The following is a 15,483-nucleotide window of genomic DNA, read 5'->3' as shown; positions in this document are numbered from 1 at the left end:
TCTGGGGTAAGGTTCAGTCAAGGTGGGACAATTCACTTTGTATGCTGGTGGCCATTTGGCCACTAGCTTTCAAAACCTGGTAGCCAATTTAACTTTTATGGTGGCCAACATGCTTTTGCATGCTTTGTTTTCATGTAATGGCTGTTTGTCATTATCTTTAAATTGTGGGAGGGGAAATCAGAGAACTAACTTGAAATCAAATAGCACACAGGATCAGTTTCCTCAAGCACGCAGTACACATAATTTTGATTAGGGTAGTGAAGCGAAGGCTTGTTTAAACTATTTATTTTACTTTGTGCCAAATTTAAAATCAGTAACAAAAAAGTAGTTGGAGATGTCATGGAAGCGAAAGGTGGAGGCGGAACACTGAAGATTCCAAAATCGTTAGCCAGATGATTATTTTTGCATTGAATAATTTTGACAACAAGACAACATGTCTGATTTGCGGTGCAACAGTTGCAGTTATGAAAGATTATCCCATACAGTGTCACTATGATACACTGCACAAAGCAACTCGCATATGCAAATACCCTCTGCTTACCTCCTTGGTCCTGTGTCAACACTGCTCCCAACCCTCGGTTGCTTGCATCTGTGTAAAGAATGAAAGGCAAAGAAAAGTCTGCAAAGGCTAAGACTGTGGCATCAATTAAAGAACCCTTCTGCTGGTGTAAGCCTGCTTTGCACAGGGGGGTCCAAGATCACAGCATCGTGTTCTTCACATTCTTCGGGACTCCAACCAGCAACTCGTGGAGAGGTGCTGCCATTTGTGTAAAACCCTGAATGAAACGGCAGTAATATCTGTAAAGCCCTGTTACTGACTTGGGCTGGGGCCAGTTACTCACTACCTGAAACCTTCTCTGGATCAGGGGCAACCCCCACCTCTGAGACAATGTGGCCAAGATACTGCATCTGCCTCTGAAAAAGATGACATTTGATAGGTTTCAACTTCAAGCCATACTGAGCCAGTCACTGAAAAACAAAGGTTCTGCAAGTGCAAAGAAAAGTCACTGACAAACACAATAACATCGTCAAGGTAAATCAGAAGAGTTTCAAAATTTTGCTCAACCAGGCAACACTACATGAGGCGTTGAAATGTTGCAGGAGCATTGCAAATGGTATACTGTCGAATTCATATAGGCCCATCATAGTGGTAAAGGCAGTCTTCGCTCGATCCTCCGAACACACTTGCACCTGCTAATATCCGCTGGCAAGATCCAGAGAGGAAAAGAAATGTGCCTTATGCAACATAGTGAGCGACTCTTCTATTCTAGGCAAAGGGAAAGCGTCTTTGGGTGTTAAAGCATTCAGTTTCCGATAATCTACACAAAGCCTAAGGTGCCACCTTTATTTTCACCAGCACAACAGGGGCTGCCCATGGACTCTTGCTCTCATGAATGATGCCAGCTTCCAACGTGGTATAGTATCAGGAAGTGAACCAGTCCCTCCCCTATCCAATGATATGTGTTCCAAGCCTGTACTACAAAGTACGGTGGCCCTGTAAGTCATCAAAACAAACTGTATTTTTTTATCGTGTTTACACGATCGCAGTCCTAAAAGCCCATTTCAGTATGATTGTGTTAACACAATCCCGGTCCTTAATGTTCATGCCCAACAGTCCAGGTGCTCGCGAGAGGCAGTGATCCTTAACAATAACGATGCCACGTTTAGGTAGTTGTATCTTTCTTACTTGGACATCCAGCTCCACATAGCCAGTATAGGGGATGCTCAGACTGTTCACAGCTCTCAAGGCCAACCAGGCAGAAGGATCTTGTAGCTGCATCCCTCCATGACCAAACAGCTGGTTAAACACACCTTCGGCTAACATAGTCACCGGAGAGCCTGTGTCTAAAAGGAACACATTTTTCAATCCAATCAACACAGTCGGGCACTGTGACAGAGAGAAGGAATCTGAGCTGCAAATCACCCTCCCAACCAGAAATGGCACTGTGTAAGGTTGGTGGTATGCTTTCCCATAGATGGGCCGACTCGATTGTAAGTGGCAACCGGAAGTCAGCCATTTTGGAGAAAGCACATAGCTGCGAGTTTGCTAAACAACTCCATTGTGGTCAGCTGCGGAACAGGCAGTAATTGGATGGACCGTGCTGCCGGGCTGATCACAGGGAGGGGTTTGGTAGTACAAAGTGGACGCAGCTGCGTGAGAGAATAACAAGTCACAGTGCTGTTTATTTTGTTTTTGTTTTATCTTGTATTGCAGAGGAGGATTAGGAGACAGGAGCTGCCGCCACAGAGCCAGCACAAACCCCTGAGCACTACGCTCGCTGCACTGCACAAGACACGCAGCACATCCCCGGTTTGGAGGGCATCGCTGGTAGAGGGGCGGCTTTATTATTTATTGCTTTCAATTAAACACGGACGTTTTACAAATCAACTACTGTCTGGACATTCCCTTCCTTACCACACCACTCACATCCAGTCACAGGCTCTCACCTATAATGGCAGCTGTCTCTGACAGTTGGCCTCCCTCCACGCTGTCCACTACCTGTACTCCAGCATTGGGGCCCGAGGACTGTGGATGTGGAGCTTCTTGAAGTTTTTCTCGCTGTGGGCAATAGCGTTGTATATTGCCAGCACGCGGGCCTCTCCTGCCTACCAAGACTGTCTGGCCTCCAATTCCTAGCATCCAGTGGGCCTCCCGGGGACCAAGAGCGTCGTCCCTGCTGTGGCACGGGACCTGTGGGTACATAATTAACACAAGCATCTGGCAGGGAGCTCCAAATAGGCGTCCACCTTCCTCTAAATTAAAAAAATATATAATTTAGTGACCAATTATTATTTTTATGTATTTTTCCCCCAATTTGGAAAGTCCAATTATGTTTTTTCTCCTCATCGCAGCGGGTCCCCACACAGCACAGACGTTCTGAGGGCATGTGAGCGTCCTCCGATCTCACAAGCCTAAAGCCAGAATCGCCCTGCTTTTTATTCACTGACTTACGGAGTACTTTCAGAATATAAAGGATCCCTGCAATTTATCAAAAAGATGTGCTAGGTGTCTGGCCAATAGGGATCGCTGATGTGCGATGAGGAGAAGGAATCCCTGCTGGTTTACCATCCCCCAACCCGGGAGCGTCAGAGCCAATGTGACACCCCCTTCTGAGTCCCCAGCAAAGTTCAGCCTCTTTGCACAGCCCATACGCGAACTGGCACTGTCCGAGCTCTATGATTCATCAGTAGTGCTTTAACTGGATGAGCCACTCTGGGACCCCCTCACCTTCCTAGAACCGTAGTGCCCATGACAAATCCCTAACAGGTTAGTGATCTGCCTTTTACCCTATTTATCAGCTCTTCTCAGAGATCCTGCTTCAACTGTTGTAGGTTGAGGGCTCCAATTTCGGCTCAAAGGAGAGACTGCAGCACAGTCGCTTCTTCTCCATATGCTTCCATCCGTAGGGTCACTTCCTGCTTCATGCCTGCAAAAGACACATGTTCTCTCAGGAGGACTTGAGTAAGAAGCTCTCGCTTGAGCACTGGATCCCGCAACCCATCCACAAACAGATCACGAAGTAGCACACCAATGTACCTTAGTCCACGAGGATCCACTGTCCACAATGTAAACTCACAAACACTCTCCTTGGGATCTTGCTTGCAATTGAAGCACAAGGCACGAATAACCGAGGCCAGGACCCTACTCCCATATAACTCATCTAACACAGTAATCATTTGGTCAACTGTGCTAGGTTCTTCATCTGGCAATATCAGTACTTGTCTCAGCCTCCCCATCCAAACTGCTCAAGATCAGATCTTTTTGATAAATCGCAGGGATCCTATATATTCTGAAAGTATTCCGTAAGTTGGCCTTTCATTCAAGCAGCGTTACATCAGAACCCCTGCCCTTAAACTTCAATGACCCACCTTTACACAAACAAAGCATACAAACTGGAGTGGGGGCAGCATCTTCTCTACATTCTCCCTCCATCTTAAGCTACTCCACAACACGGACCCTCACAATTTCCTAGACCCTGTCGACTACGCCAGGAAAAGTTGTAACACCCCGGGCTAGGACGCTATCTAAATAACTAAACATTGTACCGCATACGCCACTCAAAAGAGAGAACTAAATTAATTGGTAGGATTCTCACAGGTTCTTTTAATCTTGGAGAGGGGTATGGCAAGTAGCAAAAGATAGAAACGGAAGTACAAGAATGAAGCAAAACCGTTTATTAAAAATCATCTCACAGCAATTTAGCTCAATCAGTGCATAAGCCGCCTAATGCTTATTTCTGCCTGTATAAACCCATCCCAAAAAAGACAACTCAAAACAAAATACAATCTTCAAATCAAACTGTACAAATCACTCTTATTACAATGTTCCCACCCAAGAAGCAGGCAATGCTGTTTTCAATGAAGTCGTTCCAAATTTCTGATGCCAAGGCAAATATATCTGTAGTTGCTCTCAAATCAAAACGCAAAAATTTCAAGATTTCTCGAAAAATTCTTGTAATAGTAATATTATAAGACAGCAGACTATATATGCTCACATAGACAGCCAGACGGCAGTTCTACAAGGAATTGATAGGATTACAATAGATATTTGGATAACACATATCTAGACTTTAAGAGCAATATTCTATTCAAATACATACGGCTGTAAACTCAGCGGAGGTAGAGATAACAACCTGGCTTGTATACATATAAAAAATAGTGTATTGTAGGTTAATTAAAAGCATGTATTGTAATAAGCAGTCAAAATGACAGCTTTTGGCGGTTCTAGATAGAAATGCTTATATCTTTTTTTATTTTTGATATTCTGACTTTCAAACGGCATCAGTGTATTTAATACATGTATTTAAGAAAAGTCAAGAACAGACAACCACGCATCTTTAACACTAGAAGCACCAAGCCAGTCAATTTGACTGTTTTGGGTTTTCAAATTTAAATTACTCTTCGTTCGGGAATATACTGCACATGCCCGTTCGTGACTTTTCCTAAATATATGTATTAAATATACTGACAGCGTTTGAGGCGCATATTCGCAAGAAATTGATAATTATAAGCATGTTTTCCTAGAAGCGCCAAAACCGGTCATTTTAACCGGTTATTTCAATACATATTTATTTATCAAATATAGCCTATAATCCTGCCTGTCAATTTCAATAAAATCACCTGCACTTTTCAATACAATCAGTCCCGTGATCAAGTGGCGTCTACCTGTCTACATTCTTTCTTTAACCACTGGACCACACAGGAGGCTGTGTGGTCCAGTGGTTAAAGAAAGGGGCTTGTAACCAGGAGGTCCCCGGTTCAAATCCCACCTCAGCCACCTCAGCCAATGACTCATCGTGTGACCCTGAGCAAGTCACTTAACCTCCTTGTGCTCCGTCTTTCAGGTGAGACGTAATTGTAAGTGAATCTGCAGCTGATGCATAGTTCACACACCCTAGTCTCTGTAAGTCGCCTTGGATAAAGGCGTCTGCTAAATAAACAAATAAAAATAATAATTCATTGAGTACTGGGAAAATACGTCTCTCTGAGTCAGAGGTACCCCCCTGTGTATAGCATTGCAGATTCATTCTCAGCTCTATGCACAAAATAGTGGCAATCGGAACTGATGGTGAAAAAAAGCCTGAGAGTGGAATACTACAATGCCACAAAGTTCGGTGTGGATGTGATGAACCAGACGGCACGACAGTATTCAGTCAAAGGCGGATCTCGTCGGTGGCCTGTGTCTGTATTTTATAACATTTTGGACCTGACAGCCATCAATGTGTATGTTTTGTACAAGGAATGTACCAGGGAAAACTGTAACAGGAGGGACTTCATCTTGCAGTTAGCCATGGAGCGTCGGCAAGCACATATGGATCAGAAAAGGGCAGCGACAGATACCCCTTCTGGCAGTGCTGCAGCCGCTGCACCCACACGAAAGAGGAAACAGTGCCAGGTTGCAAAATGCAACGACAACAACATTTTGGATGCCTGCGTCGGTTGTGGAAGGGCAGTGTGCGGTAAATGCTCAGGGAAAGTGGAGAAGCGTGTATTTTGTATGGACTGTACAGGTTAGAAAGCTGCCTGGTATGTAGGCTAAACAAAAAAATGTAAATAGTTTATTGTATTATAGTTATTTATGTTTTGAAGTAGTGCATTCTATTTGATATTTTTACAAATAAATGAAACATTTATACAATTTCGTATGTACAGAGATCTGTTACAAAATAGTTACTAGTGAAATGTTTATTTATGTTTTATTTGAGTTTTTCTTGTTTTGTACTGCTCCTTTTTATGTTTTATGTTTTGTTTTCCATTTAAATATGGTGTTTTTGCTATGCAAATGTTTGCTTTGATGTTCATAAATAAAACTTGAGTTTTATACAATTGTTTGTCTTTCATTATCATATTACAGCTGTTTAAAAAGCTACCGGTTAAAATGACCGGTTTGGCGCTGTGGAAGAATAAACACTTCAGTCTAAATTTAGATCAAAAGTTCTTCAATGCACTTTATTAACATTCCAGCAATTGCAGGGAGAGACAATCAGAAGGCAACCAAATATAAGTTCTTCTAGTAACCCATGAGTTCTCTGCTCGCAGGCAGAAACAAAGAGTTTATATAGCTAAACAGGCATGATTTTACATAAGGCAGTAACTAATCAAGTCTTTACAAGTATTCTACTTGTACCAATCACATGTTAATAAGCTTTTTATAGTAACCTTGTATTTCTATCAGCAGTGGCTAGTACTTTGCGTTGTGTAAGAAAAATGAAGAAGCAAGCAAAATGTTTATCTAGTTTCTTAGCAACTTGCAGTTACAGATGTGACAGCTAGAACATTCTGAAGAAATAAGAGACCTATTGTACACATTCTTTCTATCATGTATACAATTTTTTTCCAGACACAAGTCTATGTTTAACATTGTTCACTTCCACAGGCGCTTCTAGGTAGTTAGAAATTCCAGCGCTTCTAGTGTTAACACACACAGAGTAATTTAAATTTTAAATGTGAAAACCGTCAAGATGACTGCCTTGGCGGTTCTAGTGTTAAACTGTCATGGCCGTGCACATGGCGAGACAGACAGCATATTGTTTTTCTTTTGTTTGTTTTTTGATCCATTCTGAAGAGTGCCGTATTTGAATCTTAGTATTTATTAATAATTGGATTAATATGGATATCCTTGCCGCGTTGGAGTTGTGAGCGGTAGCTGATATGGAGAAAGCCAACGACTGGAACTGTAAAAACTTCAAACGCTGTTCTATTTATTTTTCTCCCTATTTGAAAATTAATTGGTTGCGTTGTGCTAAACTTCCTAATTGCAATTTGGATTATAATGTCTTGACTTTGGCGAGGATTAAACAAGGAACTATGGTCTGTTTTGTTTTAAGCTAAAAGAAGCTGCCGCTGAGTAAAATAATGACTGATTGGGAGAACATATGCAGGGGATTAATTATTAATCTACTGGATTGCCCAAGACTACTGTGTTTTATATTAGCTACAATAACAATGCTCTTTTTATATGTTTAATGCAACTCACTGCTATGCTATATGTGCTTCAACTGTGTGTTTGATGTTTTTGCCTCTCTCTCTTTGTTACTGTTTTATTTACTAACCTGCTCTTGCGTGTGTGAAGACACATAATTTTGGCTAATGTATTTTATTAAGTTAAGTTTCTATAGTATATTCTGTGGTTTAAATCAATGCAAATACTTATTAATGGGTAAAAGAGAAGAGAAAATGGGATGGTTGTTAAACTGTTTGTTTATATGAACTCTTTTTACATGCAATGCATTGCATCTGACTGGGCTTATGCTATACTGCTTCTGAATGCAATATTAAATGGCTGGTGGTTAGCTAACTTATAACTTAATTATATATATTTTAATTTTGAAGTAAAAGTTATAACTGTCTGTTGAAAATACAGGAATTGCAGAGAAAGAAATGTTGTAACATATTTAGCGGTCAGTGTCACTAAAATGTGCTGATAAAATATCCATGAGTTTTAGAAACATTAATTGTTGGGAAAGAATGTTTTCTATGAACTAGAATATATTTATACTTACCTCTGTGTGTGTGTGTGTGGGGGGGGGGGGATAATTTGATTATAGCTTCTGAGTGCGTGGGGAATTGGTTCAATAAATGTTACACTGCAATATCAGCTTTCTTCTTTCATTTTCTTTTGTGGGGATCAATAAGGTGCTCTATATTTCTGTAGTTGTGATTTTTACCTGATGCAAAATAGGGTGTAGTAGGGGTAACTTGATTAACTTGGGTTTACTACTGTGTCCTAGTGACGGTTTTGGTGAAAATGTATGTTAATGGTGGTAGATTAAATATTTACCTGGCACCCCACATAGCCAACCGTTACAGTTTTACCAACATTAGAGTTTTGAAATACATTTGATTCCTAATAGTGCAAAAGAACCAGCAAGCCAACCAGGACTAACACAGAGAGCACTGTGCATCACAGAGACAAGCCAACCAGGACTAACACAGAGAGCACTGTGCATCACAGAGACAAGCCAACCAGGACTAACACAGAGAGCACTGTGCATCACAGAGACAAGCCAACCAGGACTAACAAAGAGAGCACTGTGCATCACAGAGACAAACCAACCAGGACTAACACAGAGAGCACTGTGCATCACAGAGACAAGCCAACCAGGACTAACACAGAGAGCACTGTGCATCACAGAGACAAGCCAACCAGGACTAACACAGAGAGCACTGTGCATCACAGAGACAAGCCAACCAGGACTAACACAGAGAGCACTGTGCATCACAGAGACAAACCAACCAGGACTAACACAGAGAGCACTGTGCATCACAGAGACAAGCCAACCAGGACTAACAAAGAGAGCACTGTGCATCACAGAGACAAGCCAACCAGGACTAACACAGAGAGCACTGTGCATCACAGAGACAAGCCAACCAGGACTAACACAGAGAGCACTGTGCATCACAGAGAGAAGCCAACCAGGACTAACAAAGAGAGCACTGTGCATCACAGAGAGAAGCCAACCAGGACTAACACAGAGAGCACTGTGCATCACAGAGACAAACCAGCCAGGACTAACACAGAGAGCACTGTGCATCAAAGAGACAGTCATGAACTGCCTGAAATATATCAGCTGAGATCGCAGCTGTCATCAGACTGTTTTTGGAAAATCAGGGCAGCATATCCTAAACATTTCTATAGCAAGCCCTTCAGTTTATTTCTACGTGTCCCAAGGTAAACCTCTGGAAACTGTCTAGACTGAACAAGTGGCCTCTGTTGCTTGGTCATTTTATACAGGCTCTATAAATAGAGAGGCCGGCTTGGGCAAATATCAGGCAGTGTGTCACATGGTGGGTTCTGGGAGGGGCTTCACTATATGATATCAGGCAGTGTGTCACATGGTGGGTTCTGGGAGGGGCTTCACTATATGATATCAGGCAGTGTGTCACATGGTGGGTTCTGGGAGGGACTTCACTATATGATATCAGGCAGTGTGTGACAGGGTGGGTTCTGGGAGGGGCTTCACTATATGATATCAGGCAGTGTGTCACATGGTGGGTTCTGGGAGGGGCTTCACTATATGATATCAGGCAGTGTGTCACATGGTGGGTTCTGGGAGGGACTTCACTATATGATATCAGGCAGTGTGTGACAGGGTGGGTTCTGGGAGGGGCTTCACTATATGTTATCAGGCAGTGTGTGACATGGTGGGTTCTGGGAGGGGCTTCACTATATGATATCAGGCAGTGTGGGTTCTGGGAGGGCGGCGTCACTATTTGCTGTTTTGACACATGTCCATCCCACCTAAAAACTGAGTCAGTGTAAGTAGTTTAAGGGATACCAAGTCCTTACAAAAAACTTTTTTTGAGGTAAAATGTAGAAAAAACGAACCCACTCCTGCATTACCAACATATTTATAAGCAATAAATGCCTTACTCATTATCATACCACTTCCTTGAATAATAATTTAGAGACACCTGACCTCTCTCAAGTGAGGTGGATATCTGCTTGTATCTTTCTGTTCATTTCAGTCACTGCATGTATAATTGTACCATGTTAAGTTTCCTGTCTGTGCTATACTTTATAATGCATAATTGTATATTCTATATTACACTTTTTTCACTTATCTAGAGTATTAACCTAAATGTGTTAAGTCCCTTTGAGCCAACACTTAAAATCAAGGAACACTTAAGGGGAAACTTAAATGGAAATGTAAGGCGCTTTATATAACAGTACACATGTCTTTAACTCTGTTCACAGTGCATTCTGGTACTCGTAGTCATGTAGCCATTAAAGAAAAGTGACGTAAAATTGTGGGTTAAAAAACTCAAAGTAACCTATAGTGATGCTGGAGCTATCCTAGAAGATCAATATACCACTCATGTTGCTAGATTTCCATTACTTATTTTATGTTATGCCATTTAAAGTTAGTGACTGGATCTTTTGATTTTCACTGTGAGATATTGTGGCATAGTGGAAGCCATGCCGGTGCAGAAGTGTAGGTGTGTGTGGTCAAATTGGGTTGGCAGAGAGCGGGTTAAATTCATCCTTGCAGAAACACGTGGGAAAATGTCTGGAGCCGTACATTGAATAATGGGATATTAATTAGGCTGCAGTCACAGGGTATAAAAAGGGTGATCACGGGTGTTAATATTAGAGTTAATGTTGGTGATAGAGGTGGAGGTTTGTGTTGCTGTGTTTATGTAGACCTTTTGTTTTGGCCCTTGTGCATTTTTGCTTGTTAATTTGTTTTGTTTAGTGTACTGTCTTTGTTTGCTGTTATAATTGTGAATTAAACGTGTGCACTAGCGCTTCACTGCAGCTTTCTGGTCTCTGAATGGAGGCGTGGGTTCAAATCCCACCTCTTACACCACGTGTGACAGGGTAGCGTCACTGGCAAGGTTGTTTCTATCAGGAAGGCAGACTCAGAGACAAGAAAACTGCACGGAGGAATTTAACCCCCTCCCTGCCAACCCAATTTCACCACACACACCCACACCTGTGCACATGCAGGTCTTCCACCCTGCCACACATATACATTAGGTACTGTACTGCACCGCAAATACATTATATCGCTAAGCAAACTGCTTATTGTTTAAATCAAACTCTATTCACAAAACATTGATACAGATATTTACAATACTATATAATGTGATAACTAATCAAGCTGGTTCTATTTAATGCATACTCTACAAGCAAACATCAGAAAAACTGTGATTTTGTATTAGTGTGTATTGGTATTCCAAGCACAAGTGCTGGGCTTTTGTTTTTCTAATCCGGTTTAGTTGAAAGGTCGGGCACAGCTGTGACGGCCCTCACCCCAACAGGTGACGACTGCAGCTGCTGTTGCTCTGTAACCGCTATTCTGAGCCCGCCAACATTCAGGCATGACTGACACTTTCAAATGCAGCCCAACTAAACAACATACAAAACAAATTGCATGTGTGGAACATCACTGTATCTGATCAAGGGTTTGCCTTGTATCTATACATGCAATTTACTATATGGTATATGTATATGAGCTCATTGGTAAATCTCTTTGTAGTCAGAATAGAAATATTTGTCTGTCACAAAGAATACATCAGGAATGTATCTTTTTAGTTATCTGCTAGATTGCTTGCAATGTTTCATCCTGGTACAATATCCAAAATAAATTTAAAACCTTTTAATAGTACTGCAACTATTGAATGTAAAAACAAATCTAAGGTAAAACTATAGGAAACTAAGTCAATTAGACAAACATTTCTAGTACCTTCTCCAGAATATTGGTATAGTTTTACTTAGAGTATTTTGAAGTTATACATCAAAAACAAATCAACTTGAGAATTGAGTCCTTTGTTCTGTACTTTGTTGAATACTAGTCAGTATGGTACTATCTGCAGATCATCCCCAGCTCTGTACTATCTTAGAACCAATTGGAAACAAATGTTAGTTCATTGCAATTGAAACTATCCTGCAGTCTCTAATTAATACTGTCCTCTGCAGTGACCCACAGGATCATCCAGTTAGCACTCTACGTTTAGTTTGTTCTAATTGATCATTAGTTACTAACATGATTCATGGAATGATGTTGGGTATTCTACTACATACAAATGTGAACCACATTTTCTTAAATGCCATTCCTCACACTATTAGTATTATATAAGTATTATAAGTAAGAGTGCAGTTGTTGAATATTCAACTGGGTTCCATAAAGTGTTTTTTTTTTTGGTTACCAAAACAAGAACATGTGACTCATGTTTAGTGTCAATTGCCGTCAATTGGTGACCTAAACTGACCCATTGACCATCCTCAAGGCAAGGGGAAAACAGAGAATGATCAGTGACACTAGGATTGCAAATGATCAAATAAAGAGAGCAGGTATTCCATCCAGCAGCATCTTTATTGTCATGCTGTATAATCCCAACAGAACCCTCACATCTGGAATTACCAGAGATAATACACAGGTCTGGCTCAGCTGTGACTGCATAAAACCGCTCTGTATTTGCTGGTAATTCACTGTGTGTCGGGTATTATTGCTTGATTAAACCTCTTGAAAAGTATTTGTGTGGATTCCATGGGACGTGCCTAACAAGTGCCAGATAACCCTGCGTGTACAGGAATTCACAACGAAGGGTTAATGCATGCTCTTTCGATTCAAAAGGTAAAGCACCTGTTCCTTTGGAGTTCACACTGACAGAAACACTGAAATATTTCCTAATCTGTCCACTTAAAGAATCACAAACAGATCAACATTCCCTTACATACAGTATACAGGAAAAAAAGGATGACGACTGCTAAAATAAAGTCGGTCACTGCATGTATAATTGTACCAAGTTACATTGTACATCTGTGCTATAGTTTATAAACCATACATGGTAGGCAAGGAAACTTCTCTTATCCCACAGAGTTCAGATAAACATTTTTATCGTACGACCGAAGGAGATATATTTCTGTATATTCTGTGTAATATACTTTACAGGGAAATAATACATTGCTAAAAACTATTTTGCAGTTAAAAAAAATGGAAACTGTTAACTTTTAAATCTTTCAGTCTAAATATAATAAAGGGTTTGTTGTTAATGTGCTTTGTGTTGTCCCGGGTGCGTATGTGTCTGCAGTCTCTGGCATCTCCCCGACAGTCTCCTCTGAGTATCCTAGTGATGAATGATCTGTTCTGGTGCCCCGTACCCAGCACCGCAGCTGTGCTCTTTCTTATGCCTGCTCTGTCAATGCAGATGGCACCTCCGCTACCAGCACAGCTGCACATAGTCTTCACCAGAGGAAAAAAGGACAGCTATTTCAGTCACTGAAAAAAAAGCAGTAGAATTTTAAACAGGATGGTGAAGAATAGGATTTTATTTTATTGAGATAAATGTCAACCTGCCATCAACTCTTTATGTATTCATTTCATTTCCCTAACCAATGACATTAAGCACCCTGACAGAGGAACCCCATGACATTGAAGAGGAAGTAGCGGGGTTCTGAAAAATATAGCATTATACGTCCCCACATGTTGCTACCATTTAAATAACGTACCTGTAATTTCTTACACTTATAAATTTAAAGTCTCTCTCAGAGTTATTTTCAAGATGTCTGCTTAGTGGGCTCGGTTTCAGATCAAAGGCGTACATTTTTTTTCTACCCGCTATGGCCAAAACCTGGGGGGTCCCTAGGGGATCAAGTCCCATTTTCGAAAAAAATCTGACACGGAGAAATTGCATAAAAATTGTATTGGTGGTGGTCGAACTTGGAAAAAATCAGGTGTGAGAATAAAGTCATCTTCACGCATGAACAAGTCTGTTGTGGTGTTCCTGAGTCGTGAGAAAATAGTTCAGGAAACTGTCCAGCAGGGTTTAGTAATTGACAAAGTTTTAATTTCTGTCCTGCGTCTTGCGGTTCCCACTAGGAAAAATAATAATTTCTAATATCCCTCCTTTTCTAAACAATGAACTCATAATGAGAGAGCTGAGCCATCATGGACAGATAATGTCAATTATACAGTGGCTCTCAAAAGTATTCACCCCCCCTTGGACTTTTCCACATTTTATTGTGTTACAACATGGAATCAAAATGGATTTAATTAGAAGTTTTTGCCACTGATCAACACCAAAAAAGTCCATAATGTCAAAGTGAAAAATAAAATCTACAAATTGTTCTAAATTAATTACAAATACAAAACAGAAAATAGTTGATTGCATAAGTATTCACCCCCTCGAGTCAATATTTGGTAGAGGCACCTTTGGCAGTAATTACAGCCATGAGTCTATTTGGATAAGTCTCTACCAGCTTTGCACATCTGGACACTGCAATTTTTGCCCATTCTTCTTTGCAAAATTGCTCAAGCTCCGTCAAGTTGGATGGGGACTGGTGAACAGCAATTTTCAACTCTTTCGACATATTCTCAATAGGATTGAGGTCGGGGCTTTGACTGGGCCACTCCAGGACATTGATTTTTTTGTTTTTAAGCCACTCCAGTGTGGCTTTGGCTGTATGTTTGGGGTCGTTGTCCTGCTGAAAGATGAATCTTCTCCCAAGTCCCAGGTCTTTTGCAGACGTCAGCAGGTTTTCCTCCAGGATTTCTCTGTAATTTGCTTCATCCATTTTGCCCTCTATCTTCACGAGCTTTCCAGACCCTGACGCAGAGAAGCATAAACCATAGCATGATGCTGCCACCACCATGCTTCATGGTAGGGATGGTGTTCTCAGGATGATGTGCGGTGTTAGGCTTGTGCCAAACATAGGTCTTAGCGTTAGCTCTATTTTGGTCTCATCAGACCATAGAATCTTTTTCTACTTGGTCTCAGAGTCTCCCACATGCCTTCTGGCAAACTCTAGCTGAGATTTGATGTGAGTTTTTTTTTAACAATGGCTTTCTTTTTGACACTTTCCCATAAAGGCCAGTTTTGTGAAGCACCCGGGCTATTGTTGCCGTACGCACAGTGTCTCCCAGCTCAGCCATGGAAGACTGTAACTCCTTTAGAGTTGCCATAGGCCTCTTGGTGGCCTCCCTGACTAGTGCCCTTCTCGCCCTGATACTCAGCTTTTGAGGACGGCCTGTTCTAGACAGATTCACAGTTGTGCCATATTCTCTCCATTTCTTAATAATGGACTTTACTGTGCTCTGGGGATATTCAATGCCTTGGAAATGTTCTTATATCCTACCCCTGATAGGTGCTTTTGAAGAACCTTATTCCGGATTTGCTTTGAATGTTCCCTTCGTCATCATGATGTAGTTTTTGTTAGGAAATGTACTAACCAACTGTGGGACCTCCCAGAGACAGGTGTATTTAACCTGAAATCATGTGATACACCTTAATTGCACACAGGTGGACTCCATTTAACTAATAATGTGACTTCTAAAGACAATTGGTTGCACCAGAGCTTATTTAGGTGTGTCATAGCAAAGGGGGTGAATACTTATGCAATCAATTATTTTCTGTTTTATATTTGTAATTAATTTAGAACAATTTGCGGATTTTATTTTTCACTTTGAGATTATGGAGTTTTTTTGTCTTGATCAGTGGCAAAAATGCCTAATTAAATCCAATTAAGTCTTTGCCTCT

Source organism: Acipenser ruthenus, chromosome 22, assembly GCF_902713425.1.
Source record: "Acipenser ruthenus chromosome 22, fAciRut3.2 maternal haplotype, whole genome shotgun sequence".
Taxonomy (NCBI): domain Eukaryota; kingdom Metazoa; phylum Chordata; class Actinopteri; order Acipenseriformes; family Acipenseridae; genus Acipenser; species Acipenser ruthenus.
The sequence above is the reverse complement of the archived record's forward strand: the minus strand, read 5'-3'. Positions refer to the sequence as shown.